The sequence below is a fragment of the Strix uralensis genome, chromosome 7, assembly GCF_047716275.1.
Source record: "Strix uralensis isolate ZFMK-TIS-50842 chromosome 7, bStrUra1, whole genome shotgun sequence".
Taxonomy (NCBI): domain Eukaryota; kingdom Metazoa; phylum Chordata; class Aves; order Strigiformes; family Strigidae; genus Strix; species Strix uralensis.
In genome coordinates, this window is record NC_133978.1 from 14,096,675 (window position 1) to 14,113,243 (window position 16,569).

General features: G+C 43.5%; 1 protein-coding gene across 2 annotated transcripts in view; it reads right to left on the reverse strand.

Moving 5' to 3' along the window:
• The window catches only part of TSPAN14 (tetraspanin 14), a 40,482-nt gene extending 30,207 nt beyond the window's left edge, over positions 1 to 10,275 (reverse strand). The window contains exon 1 of one of the 2 annotated variants that reach the window (XM_074874485.1): positions 10,074 to 10,275. The gene's annotated coding sequence lies outside the window, so the exon portion shown is untranslated. Of the gene's footprint in view, positions 1 to 2,531; positions 2,552 to 10,073 lie in introns of those variants that run through there. The other variant, XM_074874486.1, reaches the window with a different exon arrangement.
• Between the last annotated feature and the right edge of the window lie 6,294 nt (positions 10,276 to 16,569).

Consider the following 16,569-nt stretch of genomic DNA (forward strand, 5'->3'; position numbering starts at 1 on the left):
TCTTACAGGCTAACCTTTTCCTTAGAACAGAGACAGTAGCCCTGCTCATGATTCAGGAACTCCCTGCAAGCATGTGTCATCTTTATTCTTGTAATTTTGTCTCTAAGGAACTCCAACTGGGGCCTCAAAGAAAATACAAGCTTCTCAAGGAACACAAGTATAGTGTATTTACTTCTGCTGCAGTCCAGAAGAACAGAGAAATATTTGCTCATTCTTAGAGGAAACCTGAGGATTATTCAACAAACAGGTATTTAACCTGAAAGACTCATGATACAAGACAGATATTGCTAATGAATTATCGCTATTTTGCTAGAAAAATAATGGCAGATAACAGATCTCAGAATTCAATGGAAAACATGACTAAAGCCAGACAGATTTCTTATCATCTTTTCGGGTACTTATTTTTGTAGTGTGCTGAAGACTCAAAGTATTTGAAGGATATTTCAAGCACAAGTTGCTCCAATACAAACTACATAACAATCCCTCAGAGCAGGTCCAATCCCATACATAAATGGGAAGAGTTTCAGGTTTCAGTGACTGGATTTTATTCCCTGAAGCACAAACTGCACCTTAAGAAAACTTTTAAGGAACATACACCAGTATTCTCAAACCCAAACCAAGGAAGAAGCAATTCAGAAGAGCTCCACTCCAGCTCTACAGACAACACACACTTAAGTTATGCACGTGCTTTTTGGCCAAGTCACTACTTTTATGTGGATGAGTTGTATCTGAAAAACAGTGTAAAAGTACTCTGAAATTAGACTAACATTCAGAAAGTTAATGTTAAATTCTGAAACATAATCTACATGGGCATGAAGAAGCATCATCTTTTAACCTCTCCTTGTCAAGCCCACTTGACTAACATCAATACTTTGCCATAAAAGCTCTACACTGCACAACTGTAATTCAAGAAGTTATTCAAGCTATCATTCATGGGATATTTTCAGCTCCACTTGATTTCTTAAACTAACAAATACACTAAAGGAAGACTTGAAAAAGGGGAGCAGAATTAGAGAGTGCTCCCACAGCAATTAAAAAGCAGTGACAGAGGACAATAGCAGTTCTAACAATTTCACTTTTCACCATTCCTCACACTGAAGCTACCAAAAGACATAGTTGGCTGGCCTTGCTTTCCCATGTTAAAGTCTTCATTCCTACTTAACCATAAAAGCTACTAATAATGCTAAAAAAAATTCCACACAACAAAAGCAGCTCCAAAAAATCCATATTTTCATTTATACTCACTGGCCATCATGAAAGCCAATGACACTGTAGAATGCAAGTATTGACCACGTAAATTCAAACTGCAAGTATTTTTAGTTATTGACACTGAAAAGAGGTACAACTCTACTCAGCTATCCACTAGATTTTACTAGGTTTATGCTACTTCTGCTCCACTGACCTCAGGTTCACTGAATAAGTGAACAGAAGAGACTTTCCACTGCAACGTACAGCAGCACTTGACAAAGGCACCAACTAAAAGGCACAGATCTCTTACCTAGTTCAAGGGAAATCTGCTCAAAGGAGCTGACTGCAAATAAAGTGTATACTCCATATTCCCACTTTAAGCAAGAGATAGCACAGGAAGCAGAAAGAAAAGGAAATGTTGCAAGTAAACTGAAAAGCCAGCAACTTTCCAAACATCATCAGAAGACTGAAAGACAGAAGAGAGAAGCATCTTTTTGTAAGCTGTCAGGCTCTTTATAAGAATCGCAGGCAACAGCAGGAGCACAGGGCGTAGGGCCTTCACTGACCTTATCTTCAAAAGCACTAACCCATGCTCATACAAGTTGGAACTCATTCAGATTACACCAGGATAAGTAAAACCAGCACTAGACACTGTCCCTACAGTTCAATGTATGGCTCATTAACATCTTGGGAAAGTTAGGAAAAATCTTTCATGTGTATGAAAATTTTCTTTAACAAAGCTATTGACCAGTTTGGCCTGAATAGGAGCTTGCCTGTGTTGTAACTTATTTAGTATATGCAACAAGCCACAAGCTATGTTTACCTGAACTTTCTGCAAAGTAAAAGGAATTGTGAAATGCATAGAATTGTGTCAGTCATTCTGACCAGGAGTTTATTCACTCCAGGGAGCAAAGCCTGTTAGAACAAGTAGCCAGAATAATCTTAGCTGATCAAGACTTCTCAGCTGCTTTCTACTACCTCTCATGAGAGTAGATACATACCCACTCCTTATAACATCAACAATAGCAAGGCAAAACTCAAGGCCTCAAATTAAAGCAAGCATGTAATTTGACTTTTTTTTCCTTCCAACAGAAGGTTTTGGAACACTTACAAAGTAAGTATTTTATTTGAGGAGCCAGAACTTCCAGTTTGGGGAATAATTTTATTTCTATTTAGTGATCCAACAGTAACAGAACCTATTCCATATACATTGTCTGCTTCCTCCCATACCTCCACACAGGCTAAAATGCTTCAAGAACAAAATGGGTCCTCCATTTGCTATGCCACTTTGTATCACAAAAATAAGTCACAACTTAGAGGAGAAAAGGCAGGAAGCCACCAACCTTCATTGCTGACAAATCCACTCTTTCTTCAGAGAACATCTTAAACTTTTACACATATTGTGGCTTTCCTCCTTTTACAGGAACACACTTGTTCAAGTCTCCAATTACATTTCAGCCAAAAAGGATATCCCTTCATTTTCCTTTTTCCATAAGAGAGAAAACCAGGACAATGATTATAGTAATATAAACCAAAGAAATGACAAGCATATAATTTGTTTTGGGTTTTGTTTTGGGGGTTGTTTTTTTGGGTTTTTTTGTTTTTTTCTTAAAAACACTCTTTGCTTTGGGTATAACATGCAATCTGTCCACATCCACATCATATTTCTTAGCCTTTACACTGAATGTTCCTATGTATGTATTTATATAATATATACATATATATTACATATAATAGATATCTATTTTTAACAATTTAAAGCAGATCAAGGTATCCAAGTTAAAAGAAGAATTCCAGCATTGACATCTGATCTCCAATAATGAGCATGCTAAGAAATGAATGCATGTATCTGTACAGTACTAGCTACATTCACCACTTATTCTAGTTAAACAATGCTGCCCCCATGTCAGAGACACATAATGTGGAGCTGAATCCATAAAAACCTCAATTTTTTTTCTCCCCTTCCACCCCAAGTAACAGGACCCATGCTTTCAAACACCAGAGGAATGCTCACTCCAAATGAGGCACCCTCCCAGCACCAGGGGACACTACTTATTGGAGGAATGGGATGTTAATGCATGTTAGGTTTGGGGAGTATGCTTTCAAAGCTTTCCTTCTTTTGCTGCCCTCCACCTCATACAACAATTGCATTCACAACACACCCAGGAGAACCTTATTTTATGTGCTAAGCAGGACGATCAGCAGCTCACAAGCCACAAGAGAAAATAGCTCTTTGTGGCCACACAGGCAGTGCCAATAACCATGTAATTATTTTCCCTACCACCTGACTTTCTGGGAAAGAAACACAATTGTGTGACTTTCAAAAACCAGCTAGCAGGTAAACCTCTAACACAACAGCAGAAAACGTTAGGGATGTGACAAAATGGCATTCACCAAACAATCCCAACCACTGCCAGCTCTTCGGCAGACTCTAGATGTCTCAGACCAAAGACATAGAAATAAGCTTATGCTTCAGGAGACATATCACATAGGTTTGCAGAGCACCCTGCACATGCTACCACAACATAAGGAAGAAGAATTAAAAACAGAGACCAAAGCTGCTCCAGGTCAAGTCCATGCTTGAACAGCTCCAGCCCTTCCCCCAAGAGCCAGTGCTCAGGCGGGTCGTGAGAAACCCTCGACTCAGTCTTGCTGGAAGACTCTGCATCCGCCCCAGGGGAAGGAGGAAAAACAGGCTTTCCACCTCTCAGGATTATGCCAAGAACAACATGGTGCCATTAAGAGATCAGGGCAGCAAAAGCCATGAAGTGACACCATCACAGCTCCTTCCAGTGCAGACATCAGTCTCTGCCACAGCTAACAACAGCAAATGCACCAGCAAAATTAAAAGGTGCAAGGGTTAGACACAAACACTTCCTATTCTGTGCCTTTAATAAAAGGAAAAGTACAAATACCTCCAGAGGAAAAAAAAAAAATGTGACAACACAGGAAACTGCCATCTTAACAGACTGACAGCATTACTGGTTACACACGCAGCACAGCTCAAAAAAAAAAAAAAAGAGCTGAACACCACCTTCCCTTTCCTCTTGTCTGAGCTGGACAAGGTTTTTCAGTTGAACTCCCTTCTGCTTTGCAGAAGTAGACCACTGCTGTGATCACTTCAGCAAAATACCTTCTGCAACCTCAGCGCGCTGTACGCTTTGCAAAGAAAGCCACCTTGTTGTCTTCTGAGAGTCATCTCACTAATTGCCTACCCATTAGTTTCAAGTCAGACAACTTTTTAGATGAACCTTCCTCCTTCACAGGTTTGCCATGCAGACAAACTGAACTAATACTCCAGGCAGGGTAAAAAGCTTCACTGTTTTGTACCTTTTATTATATATAGCTATACCACTGCATTTATATTCCACACAACATTAAGTACTTCCCTGAGCACCATTTAAAATCAAATCGTTGAGGGGAAAGAAATGTGCATCAAGAGAATCAGCTCCGTATCCGGGCAGTCAGAAGACTGCTGTTGCATAGAGACCAAAGTCCAACATCCCAGGTGTCTTCCTTCAGATGCAAGTTACTTGAGTCTATTACCTTTGTTTTCCAGGAGTTTCTAGATGTCAGCATACATGTTTCAGCACTGATTTTATACCCCAAAGCAAGAGTAGACAGCTCTTGCCAAGCAGAACAAATCACGCTCTTTTTGAAATATTAAAATTCACAGCATTCAGCTGCCTCTTAATACTGTGCTTCATTCTGCTTCCTGTAGCTGCAACTGCAGCAACTGGAAGCTGCCTTGCTACCTCCAAGACCATCTATTATTTAGAGAAAACACCTTTCCAGAGAGACTTAAGCATCAATTATTTAGTCTTTGAGTGGGAAACAAAAACCTTTAAAACAGGAAAAAAGATTTCTGGAATGGGCTGTTGGGCCACATGAACAGATTTGGCTTTGTACACTAACAACCTGTCTGAAACAGAATGAAAAAGCCAAAATAAAACAACCCATAAAAATGCCAAAAGCTCATATGCACACACAAGCTCAGCAAGTGCCTGAGCCTATGAGCGCCAAAGGAAGAGCCCCAACTACACCAGGAGGCTTCAGCGCAGGTCTTCACATGGAAGAACTTTATCGATTTGTTATAAATGCCTGCTCTCTAGACTAGGAGTGTAAAACAGAGAGAAGCTCCTTTGTAATACCAGGACAACATTCAGCAACATTTACTGCAAAGACCACGAGGAAGCAAAGCCCCATGTTTATTATACCCTTGCTTTTCTCATTCAGTTTCAGATTAAGGATGAAGACAGCCCTAAGGTTTTCAGCTTTTGCACGACTTCTAAAGACAAGGACACAGAAACAGCTCTCAGAAAAAACACATGTAAGCATGCACTCTGGATTAGAACAGAAATTCATTCACTTACACATATCATGTATGAGCTTTACTACAAGGAAAGGGATAAAACACTGTTGCTCTGCTCCCAAAAAGGAAGAGGACAGGAAACACTGAAGCAAAACAAGTACTGGTCCCCCCTTCCAAACAGGGGCTGAGGCACACTTTGAACCAGAAAGGAAAATAAACTTACTTCTAAATCCTGCTGAGAGCCCTGGGCTTGGGTACAGTTCCTCTTGTGGTCAGCATATTTTATTTTCATTTGCTAAAAGTTTTCTGCATAAGCAATAACAGAATTCAAGTGTGAATAATCAAGCAGAATGATACTTCTCTTTCAAAGGGCTTCAGTTCCAAGATTTATGTCATATTGGTAAAGAAGGTCAGCAGAAGCCTGGCTATTCAAGTCAGTGGTTTCAACTGCAAACACTGCAATCCCTTATCATTTCAATATTTGAGGAGCACCATTTTCCGCAGGCTAAATCCTTTACTGTAATCCTCACCTGTGACATGCCTAAAATAGAAGAATTTACCCAACAATGATTTTTCAGCTCACTGACCATACTGAAAACAGGTTTTGTTCAGTCAGCCAGAATAAAAAGAAGCTGTTTTACAATGCAAAAAATTCAAATACAAGATGTTCAACTATATTTAAGTAATTAAATTGTGTCTGTTTTCAAAATAAAGTCATCTGAACCTAGACACTTCATGGTTCCCCCCCCCCCCTTTTTTGATTGCTAGATTAAAATCAGATCTCAGCCTTCTTGGGGGGGACCCAAACTATTAAAGTTTAAAACCCACACATATCTAACCTTGATGAGCTTTACTCTGATCACCTCCAACATTGCTCTTAAACTTTCCTTTATCAGATGCTTTTGGCTGAGTATGAGCCAAAGGATCAAGAAGAATCCTGTTCCTGCCCAAGCTGCGCTAGGGGATGGAATGATGCATCAGTACTCTCACACAAGCTACCAACCCTACAGTTCTAGAAGAGCCATAGATTTTAGGACTGTGCAATACTAGTGAAGATGACACATGACTGTCCTTCAGACATACAATCAGAAGCCACCTGGAAAAGGACCCATTTCTTAATTCCCCCTTATCAATAGCCTGAAATATTTACTCTAAAGTAAAAATTCTTGTTTTGAGGGTTTGATTTACTTTATCTGAGGTACTTCAGCTTAAACCAACACAAGAACCCCAGAATGTTCATGGATTTTGTGAATTGCAGCCCGTTAGCCTTGGAAACACAACACAGATGCCAAAGTACAAAGGTCCATTCTACCAGTAACAGGAAGTTTTGACCCAGGAAGCCACAGTGCAAAGCAGTATGGCACAAAAAGCTCACAAGTAAAAACACTCTTGATTCACACGTGAGGCATAAATGTCTCCCTTGTCTGGTGTCTGAAATCCACATATTTTACCATACCCCACACCCTACTGGAATTTTTTTTTTTGTAAAAGCAGAAAATGACAAAGGGAGGATCTGTAGTACAGTTTTGACAATAGGTCTGTGAACTCAGCTTCCCCACACAGACACCTCAATGAGATTTCTAATCTAACACAGTGATATTAGAACAAGAGTTTAATTTATTCATGCTTAGCAGTGCTCAAACTGTGCCACACCTAATACACAATGGGGAACTTGATAGAAGACTGAGAATTGTAGGAGTTTGTCAGCAGAAAAATCCACCTCCCTTCCCCCCACCCCTTTTTTTCCAAACATCAATTTACAGGTAATGGCCACACACCAAAGCTTCATAAACTAAATATAACTACACTCTTAAGAAAATCAGAGGTCAGCCTCAAGACAAAACAATCTATAAGGGATCAAAAAGCATATTCCTCAGTTATTCATTATAAATTAAGCTACAATTTAAACTTCATCCAGATTATCTACACATTTGCATCTGGACAGGACCAAATTCATAACACACCATGTCAACAATTTTCTTGCTACATCTAAGAGCAAAAAGTTACATCTTCAATACCAGAGAAAGCACCCCAATTCAATAGCATTTTAGCGCTCAGACCAAGGGCTTTTTATGATTCTTTCATCAAGTATTAAGGCTTAAAGCTAGCAAAAGGTAGTCTAGAACATACCCCATTTCGGTCCTGTCAGGTATGTTACCTATATGAAGGCTCTTGCACAGACACTGCTCCTAACAAAAGATAATTTTATTTTCTGTCACACCTCCCCCCCCTCCACCCCCACAAGGGGGCAGGGAGGAGAGGAAAAAGGCTTTACACAGGAAAAGAGCACAAGATTAATTATTCTACAGCGCTCTAAATGTCAGGCAAAACGTATGCCCAGAAACAAGAATAAGACTCAGTTAAGAAGTGAGGTTTCTTCTGATATGGTCTTCTTATCTGGGGACTGGAGATAACACTTTGACACAATGAAAGCTAAGTGGATCAACTTACACTAAACAAATACCACACAGAGCACACACTGGACAGAGAAGAGCAACTTCCAGTGATTTTGATTTAGTTCTCAATCTCACCTTTAGCAAGTCCATCTATGAGTGAGATCAACAAAAATAAAGCAAAACACCAACCGCATAATTAACTTGCACGCTGTTTTTCAACACTATTATAAATGCATTTCCAAACTTTTGAGAAACTATTTCTAAAAACTTCTGTTTCAGTGGCACTGTAATTTTGAACATGAAAATCTAAGGACAGGCAACATCACTGATCTTCCCACTCCACCAAGAACAGAGCTAAAAGGACATACACCACACCCTATAAGTACCTTCTTCCAGTATCATTAGCCAGAAGATAAAGAACACCACTCCACCAATACAGATGTCCTGGATTTGTTTAAAAAAAAAAAAAAAACACACCAAAACACAAAAGCTGCAAAGTAGTTTCCCCCACAGCTCATTCCTATTCCACACCAATGACTAGACTTAAATTCCCACCTGACCTCTTCTCTCCCCACACAATTCCTCTGTCAAGCAGATAGTGGTAGCATCTCGGCCATCTACATCCAAGTATTTAAAGTTTCACACATTTATTATAAGTATGAAGTGGCTCAGGAAGTCTTAAGAGCATATGAGTACTGATGACCAACTCACTGATGGAGATAGCCAGAAAGGAGACCATGACCCCACTGAGCATTTATGAACAAGATACCCCGTACTTTCATTCTCTAGTAGCTCGTTTCCTTCCATTTTATCCAGAGCTCTAGGTCACAAGCTTTATGTCCCTATTAAAAAAAAAAAGGCAGAGCTGGAAAAATCCTATCCTGCCAATTATCTCAAAATACCTTTCCCTCCACCACCACCTTTGAAGACCTACTGCGGAAGGAAAAACCAACACAACAAGTAACTTATCTTATTTTTACAGCATTTTTTTTTATCGAGGAAGGCTCAAAATGAAACCACTAAGTCCACATTGAGTACGTGAGGTAAAGTTGGATGTGTGCCTAACGATGTTATGCAGATTCACTCTGAAAGTGTAAAATCGTGGTTTGTTCTACACCAAAAAAGAAAAAGCCATTATTTAAGTTAGGCAGGTATAACAGCATGGGTCCTCCCTAACACCAAGCCTTCTCCAGCTCAGCTTAAACTCTCTCCCTAGAAATGCACAAGAGCCATTCCCTTCCTTAAAAAAACACGTAGGTTTACGAAAAGAAAAAAACAAACACTTCCCCCACATTAACCGTGCATAATGCATTTTACTTGAACTCTCCTCATAGGGTCTGTACACGGCAGCGCTCTGTAGCGGTCACAGACCAGAAATAAAACATACACCTGAAACTACAAAGACAAACAGGTAGAAGGTAAATAACCAAACTGGATCTAGTGATGTGTTAGTGATCCAAACACCCATCCTGGTACCCCACAGGAGCCGAAACAGGCTTTCTTTAAGCAGGGAAGCTGAAAGAGTGTTCAGAGAGGTCCCTCGCTAACACAGCTTACAAGTAATTAAAGTTAAAATTTTTTTTAAAAAAAGTTACAGGCCTCAATCCTCACACACACGGAGCAGTTGCTTCTGCTAACAGCAACGCCTGGGTTGCGGGCAGGGGCTGGCAGCAGCCGGAGCAACGGCGGAGTAAGGAGCAGTCAAACGCCGCCCCACGCCTGCAGCACCCCGAAAGGCCTTTTTTTTAGAAAAAAAAAAAAATATTTTTCTCCCTTGTAGCACCTCACTCAACGAAACAACTTCGCATGAACTCCCAGAGGAAGCCTCGCCCGGCCTCTCCGGCTTCCTTTAATGGACTAGGACAATGGCAGAGGGTCGCCATAGCCCCGCGTTCCGGGGAACTTGGATCGCCTGAGGGCTGCTGCCCGCCCCGAGGGAGGGCAGCCGGGCAGCGCTGGCTCCCCGCCCGGTTCAATGGCTGCCAGGTCCCAGGGGATGGTGCAGGGTAGAGCCGTGCTCCAGGACGGGGAGCGGTGTCAAAATGCCGGTGCTTAAACACGGGGCTGGGGCAGGGGGGGGAGGAGGCGCATTCCGCACGGTGGGGACGCGGCGCGGCCCCCGGGGCAGGCGGCTGAGGGGGATGCCTGGGCTGGCGCCGGGGCGGGCAGGGACTCACCGGGGCAGCAGCCTGCTCGCTAAGTTTCGCCAAGTTGGGCGGAGGGCGAGGCGGCGGTGGCGTAATCGGGGTCCCTCCGCTGCCTCGGCTAGTCCATGGACGCGGCGCGGCGGCACTCCCGGACCCTCCCCGCGTCAGCACGGCCGGCCACCAGCCCTGCCTCTCCGCCGAGCCGCCCCACCGCTGCCGCGCTCCCGCCGGGGCCGAGCCAGCGCGGAAATGCACGCCCGCCCCTCCGGCCACGCCCGCCCCGCACGCAGCCGTGCTTCACACAAAGGGGACGCGCCGGAGGCCCAGCTAGCCCTCCAGACCTGCAGGCTGCCGCGGGCCTCCGGGCGGCTTCGATGGCTCTGACACCCCACGGGCATCCCCGAGCTGGCGGGGGAGCTCCAGCGACCCGCGAGGGCCCCGAGGCCGGGTGGAGGCTGCGAGCGCCAGCGGCCCCCGCCCCGCCCCAGCGGCGGGAACGGCCGCCCCTCACCTTCCCGCCGCCCCTCCCCCGCGGGCGGCCCCCCGCAGCCCCCTTCGGCCGCAGGGCGCCCGTGGCCGCGCAGCACGGCCCGCAGCTTTCTGATTTTAGACGACTTCTGGTCGAGATGGCCGCGTCCCCCGCCCTGCGGAAAAGGCTCAGCCCGCCGGCCCCGCGCCCCGCCCCGGGCCGGGCTGAGGGGGCTGGGATGTGGCCCGCGAGGCCCGCCCGTCCCCTCAACGGCGTTTCAGGCGCTTTCGGAGGGAGAACCAGCATGCCAGGGACAGCACTTCCAGTGTAATATTGGAGGCACAATCGAGCTTTACCTGGAGAGCCAGAAGGTGAAGGGAAAAAAAAACTACCCCAACGGGTATTTTCAGTCTTTAGGCGTCATAGGGCTTTTAAATCTCTCGAGGTTCTGGGAAGACAGGAGGAAGGGGGAGGAGGTGCCAAGTTGTGGATTTTAAACCCATGTGGTGAGCAAGTGATAGCTCACACCTGAGGTAGTCACTGCCTGGCAGGTGGGGAAATGCCCTTCCCTGTCTAGCTTCGCTCCTAACTTGTATGCACTGCTCCTGATCCCTTCTTTTCCACACCTTATGATCTCTTGTCACAGGTAAAACTCTTCTGTCCCCTTCATTCTCTTTCTCATATAAAGAGCAAAACTGTTTTCTTCAGTGCCTCACATGAAAATGCATTTGTGTGCAGGAAGGCAAGGCTAAGGAAGGTAGTTCAACACCAGAGGCATTATTACAGGCCTTCTCGTATTCTCTACACTTCCTTCACCTGCCCCAGGGCTTGGACTTTGGGGACTTCCTTATTCCCCCTAGATCAGGCACAAGCACTGCTCACAAAGACAGCCGCCATCCCACCAAGCGCTCGGCTAAAGCGTGGAAGGAACCATTGAGCAATGGGGTGAGCTTAGTGCTTCTCTTGTGTGATAATTCTCAGCTAGGTCCAGGCTGACAACCAAAACCACTCTACAATCAATATGGCTTTGTGCTGGGTTTGTGCCTGTGGCAGGATTTTTGGTAGCAGGGGAGAGGCTACAGCAATGGCCCCAGTGAGAAGCTTCTCGAAGCTCCCCCGGCTCCAAGTCAGACCCTCATCTGGCCAAGGCCAATTAGTGACAGTGGCTGCTCCTCTGCGATAACGCATTTAAGAAGGGGAATCTGGGAGGAGGAGTTGGAGTTGTGAGGAAGAGTTCTGAGGGAGATACCTCTGCAAACACCGAGGTGAGTGGCAGAAAGCAGGGCAGGGGGTGAGGTGTGCCAGAGCAGAGACTCCCCTGCAGCCTGTGGAGGTCCATGGTGGAGCAGGTGCTGACCTGCAGCCCATGGAGGACCCACACTGGAGCAGGTGGCTGCACCTGAAGAAGGCCAGGACTCTGAGGGAAGTCCCTGCTGTTGTAGTTTGGTGATGGGAGGACTGCAACATGTGGGAGGGACACATACTGGAGTAGCTCGGGAAGTGTTGCATCCCGTGGGAGGGATCCACGCTGGAGCAGTTTGGGAAGAGCTGCAGCCTGTGGGAAGGACTCACGTTGGAGAAAGTTTGTGGAGAACTGACTCCTATGAGAGGGACCCCATGCTGGAGCAGGGAAAGAGCACGAGGAGTCCTCCCCCTGAGGAGGAAGGAGCAGTAGCAACAACATCTGAGGGACTTATGGCTACGCCAGCCCCTGCCCCAGCCCCTGCACCACTGAGGGGGAGGAGGTAGAGAAAATCGGGAGCAAAGCTGAGCACAGGAAGAAGGGAGGAGTGAGGGGAAGGTGTTTTTAAGATGTGGTTATACTTCTCACTGTCCTACTTTAAGTGTTGTTGTTAGCGTTTGAATTGATGTTCTTTTTTCTTCCCCTAACAAGTCTGTCTTTTGCCTGTGACCATAATGGGTGAATCATCCCTCTCTGTCCTTATCTCAACTCCTCCAGCCTTTTGTTGTATTTTCTCCTTTCCATTCCTGAGGGGGAAGGGGTGAGCAAGTAGCTGGTTGGTGCTCAGTTTACCTCTGGGCTCAAACCACGACAGTCATAAATGCACAGTTCCCTCACCCACACCCATCTGAAATCAGAGAAAGCAGATAGAAATACCAGTGCATCACCCACCCACTGGTTGTGTTATCAAGATTCCTTCTCATCCCCTACATATAGTTGTTCAAAGAAATAGTAGAAACAAAAAAAAAAAGGAAGGGGGCGGGGGGGGTGTTGCAGGCCTCCTGAGCTTGCTTGAGGCTTCTTAAAAAACAAAGTAAAATTGAATTGACTGGTAAAGCTGAAAGAAGATGCTTGAAGAAGCATGACCTGAATTTTAGGGAGGATCTAAGTGAGGAAGGGGAGCTAGGAAAGGTCATTGGTTTATCAGGTGGTAAAAAGAACTAGAAGAGATCCCTTCTCCATCTCAGAAGTATTTAAATCATCTTACAGAGCACTGAGTCACATGTCCACAAAGTCCAGAGCCAAGGCAGAAAGGTCCAGTGTGCTGCTTCTGTAAGAGATGGGAAGATGGAGGGTGCAATAGTAACTGCTAAGACTCAGCAGGGGAAATGGGAAATTTCAGGGAAATCAGCAGCTTTAGGATGTAAGGACTGTAGAACTAGGAAGGGCATTCATCACTAAAATAAGGTTCTCTTGCAATTTAAAATAGTCTTGTAAAATGGTGTTAGCAGTTCATAGAGTAGTTGAATTGACTATGTTCACTGTTAGCATGGAGATAGTTTGAACAACCTCTCTATGTCCCATTTATTTGCCTTTGACATTATCTCTGTTCTCTGTGCTTCACTGTGTTGCCAAGAAAATTAGGGTAGAAATCTCATCCATCACAGAAACATTAACTAAGTGCTAGAGCAAAATGGAAGATTTTTAAAAGAGAGTCACTTCAGCAGTAAAAAGGTGTAATAATACTGCAGAAATGAAAATGGAAAATCTGATTTTTTAGTGAACTTGTGCACGCTGATGTTCATGTATGGTTTGTCAATGCTGTTTCCTCTGACCCCTACAAAACATTTCCTGAAATTAATGAATAAGCCATTACAAGTAGCTGGTGGAAAATGGCATGACCAGAGCTATTCACCAATTCCATTGCATCTTCTCAGCATTATCATTGTCATCAAACACAACTTTTCAGTGGAAGAAATTTATATTTATGCAGGGAGGTTTCTGGAAATCAGAGCTGAAGTTGGAATTATCATGTGGTTTTGATAATTATGAGGTTAAGGGGGGGGGGGAAGACCACAAAAGCTACTAAAAGAGACTTTAAACAACTTCAAATACAAATAAATCAGTAGCTGGACCTAAAAGAGAAAGTAGAAATATTTTAGGGAAAACCTCTATAACATTTTCGAGATCAATCAGAAGAAGAATAAATTAGAATGGAACTACTCAGATATCGAATAAAATTAAGTGTGGATTGGACTGAATCAGTGATTTAACTTTACTATGTCTCCACGGTATTTTCTGCATCTCCCCAGCTCTCTCTGCTGTTACAAAGTGGCTATTGCACCTGTCTACCGGCTCCACTAGATCAGCTTGACAGAAGTCTGTGGGATAAAGGAAGCTACGCGCACACTGGCAGTATCTAGTATTACTAAAACATAAGACATTAGTAAGGATTACAGTGAGTCTGTTAATAATGTATTCCCTCCACACTCATTTAGAAATATATACCAGAGACTGTATCATTCAATACAGTATATCTTTCTTTTCAGTTCCTTATTTTAGAAAGGAAAACGCCCACACATGTAAAAAGATCGCTGGAGTAGATGTCTTTTCTAACAGCTTTCTTCTAGCCTAATCGGAATCTACAGTGACCTGTTCCTGGCACCTTTCTTATGCAAATCTTATACTGCAGAGAAAACCTCGAGTTTACTGCTGACCTTCATTTTGGCTGGGGTAGCAGTGACATCCAGCGGTTCAGAGAGAAGAAATTTGCTCATTCTTTTCTTTCTACCACAGTACATCACTGGAAACGCATCAGAAAATGGCAGGGATCCCCTGGCATTCCCTTCTCTTCATGGATATTTGCAAATGGCACCACTGCAGGCAGTTTGACAGCCGTGGGAAGGGATAACCCACACGGGGAAACAAAGATGCATAGCAAGAAATAAACAGAAAACACCCTCTGAGGAGGCAGACCATCTTTTTAACAGCTTTAAAAGAACACTGCAGATAGGAAATGTAATCGGTATTTTAAAAAGTTCAAGTAAAAAGCACCTTCCTATATTACACCTACCCCACTGACTTCACAGCATTTTCCTTCTTAAAATTATTTTTATTAACTCTGTTTTTATACTGAAAAAAAGATGAGCAGGCTTACAAACAAGGGAAAGTTCATTGAAGAGAAATTACTGCAGGGGAATTTTGTTTCTCAAGCCCAGAATAAACAAACTTTCAATTATTAGAGTTTTCAGTAACCAGCTGAGTGTTGAACTGTGATGTGATATGTGATGGACTGGGAAGTGACTTAGATTTTGTGTTCATGTTGTGTTAAAAGAAAAAAACAAACAAACAAAAAAACCATTAAATGCATATAAAGAACTGGGCCAGCAGAGGTAGCTGTTGGTACAACAAAATCAACAACTATGAAAAACATTTTTTCAATGAATATTCTACATTTAAGGAAGAAAACGTTTTTTAAAACCAGACAGTCCAACCTTGCAGTCTCCGGCATTGGAAATTAAACTTAAGAGTTCATTTGTTCCTCCTTTGCTCTTTTGCTGCCATTTTTATTTCTTCGAGACTGCCCATTTCCAATTCCTATTAACTGTTCCTAGCTCTTAGGCACCACATTTTCTATCCTCTCCATTTGTATTTTGTCAACATGGAGATCAGAAAGGATGAATCGACTCCTAACAATCCCAAGGTTGGCCTAAAAAAAATACCAGATTTATCAATAATTCTTCAGAACATTTTCAAATACCATTTGGAGCTTTTGTGGCTCCAAATTTTGACTTGATCTCTGAAAGACAGGGTTAGAAAACTCTGAAATGTGGGTAAGCTTATGTAACGTTTGAATCAAGAAGTACACTGTCCCACCAGCTGTTCATGGGTAGGAAAACACACTCTCCCAGACCGAGGTCTGACATGGTCACCATATGTATGCCCTTGCAGAGCAGAGAGCTTTCAGTCTCCATGAGTATTTTAATAAACACCCTCAAAAAGGCTAATGGTCTTTCTAAAAGCGTTTCTACACTAAAAGAACATTTCATCACGTTGTAGCATTAGTGATTTGTATGTTTAACAGCCATTATACTTCAACTAAACATTGTAAATGCTGGATATGATGGCTTCCTGCTTCTGTTTCCAAGATCACAAAAAACAGTCCTGTTGGGTGGGCTAACAGCAGGGCTGCCACCCCGCGGCATCCTCAGCATCCAGGACTTCCTGCAGTCTGACTGAAAGAACCGGCAGCCAGCTCTGTCAGAGTGGGTGGAATTCAACTGCACGTACACAAAACTGTACGCAGATACTCTCCAGATTTAGCAGGTTCTAAAGGCACTTTATCTTAAACTTCTTGCAATTTATCTAGCTTCCATCCCATTCTCCAAGGACTGTTTATGCCTTTCACATTTCATGTTTATGTGAAATGCATGAACAGCCCTTGGAACAAGGCCTGAAATCCAGGTCTAAGATCAGTAACTTCTTTGCCTGTCTCTGTGTAAGATCCATTCTCTGCAAATAACAAAGCTTTCCAGTTCCTACTGGAAAGAAAACTCAGAACTCTATAGGAGCTGTGATTCAGAGTTCTCCTCCTATTGCAAGATCTTTGCTATTAATAGCATCTTGCAACTGTAAGAAACAGTAGTTCACACCCATTTCTTTTAGCATCTTTTGTGTTTTCTACCACTTGTGCTCCAAAGTAACAATACGCCTACTGCAGACAAGTGGCTACTTACACAGTAGTTTGAACTTTCCAGGCTTGTAGAGGAAGAGTTTTAGGTGCCTTGTGTCAGGCCAGCACTCACAATGGGGTATATTTTTTCAGTGGTAAAACCCAGAACAAAAAGCTCTCAAGCACAGTTCATTTCATGGAG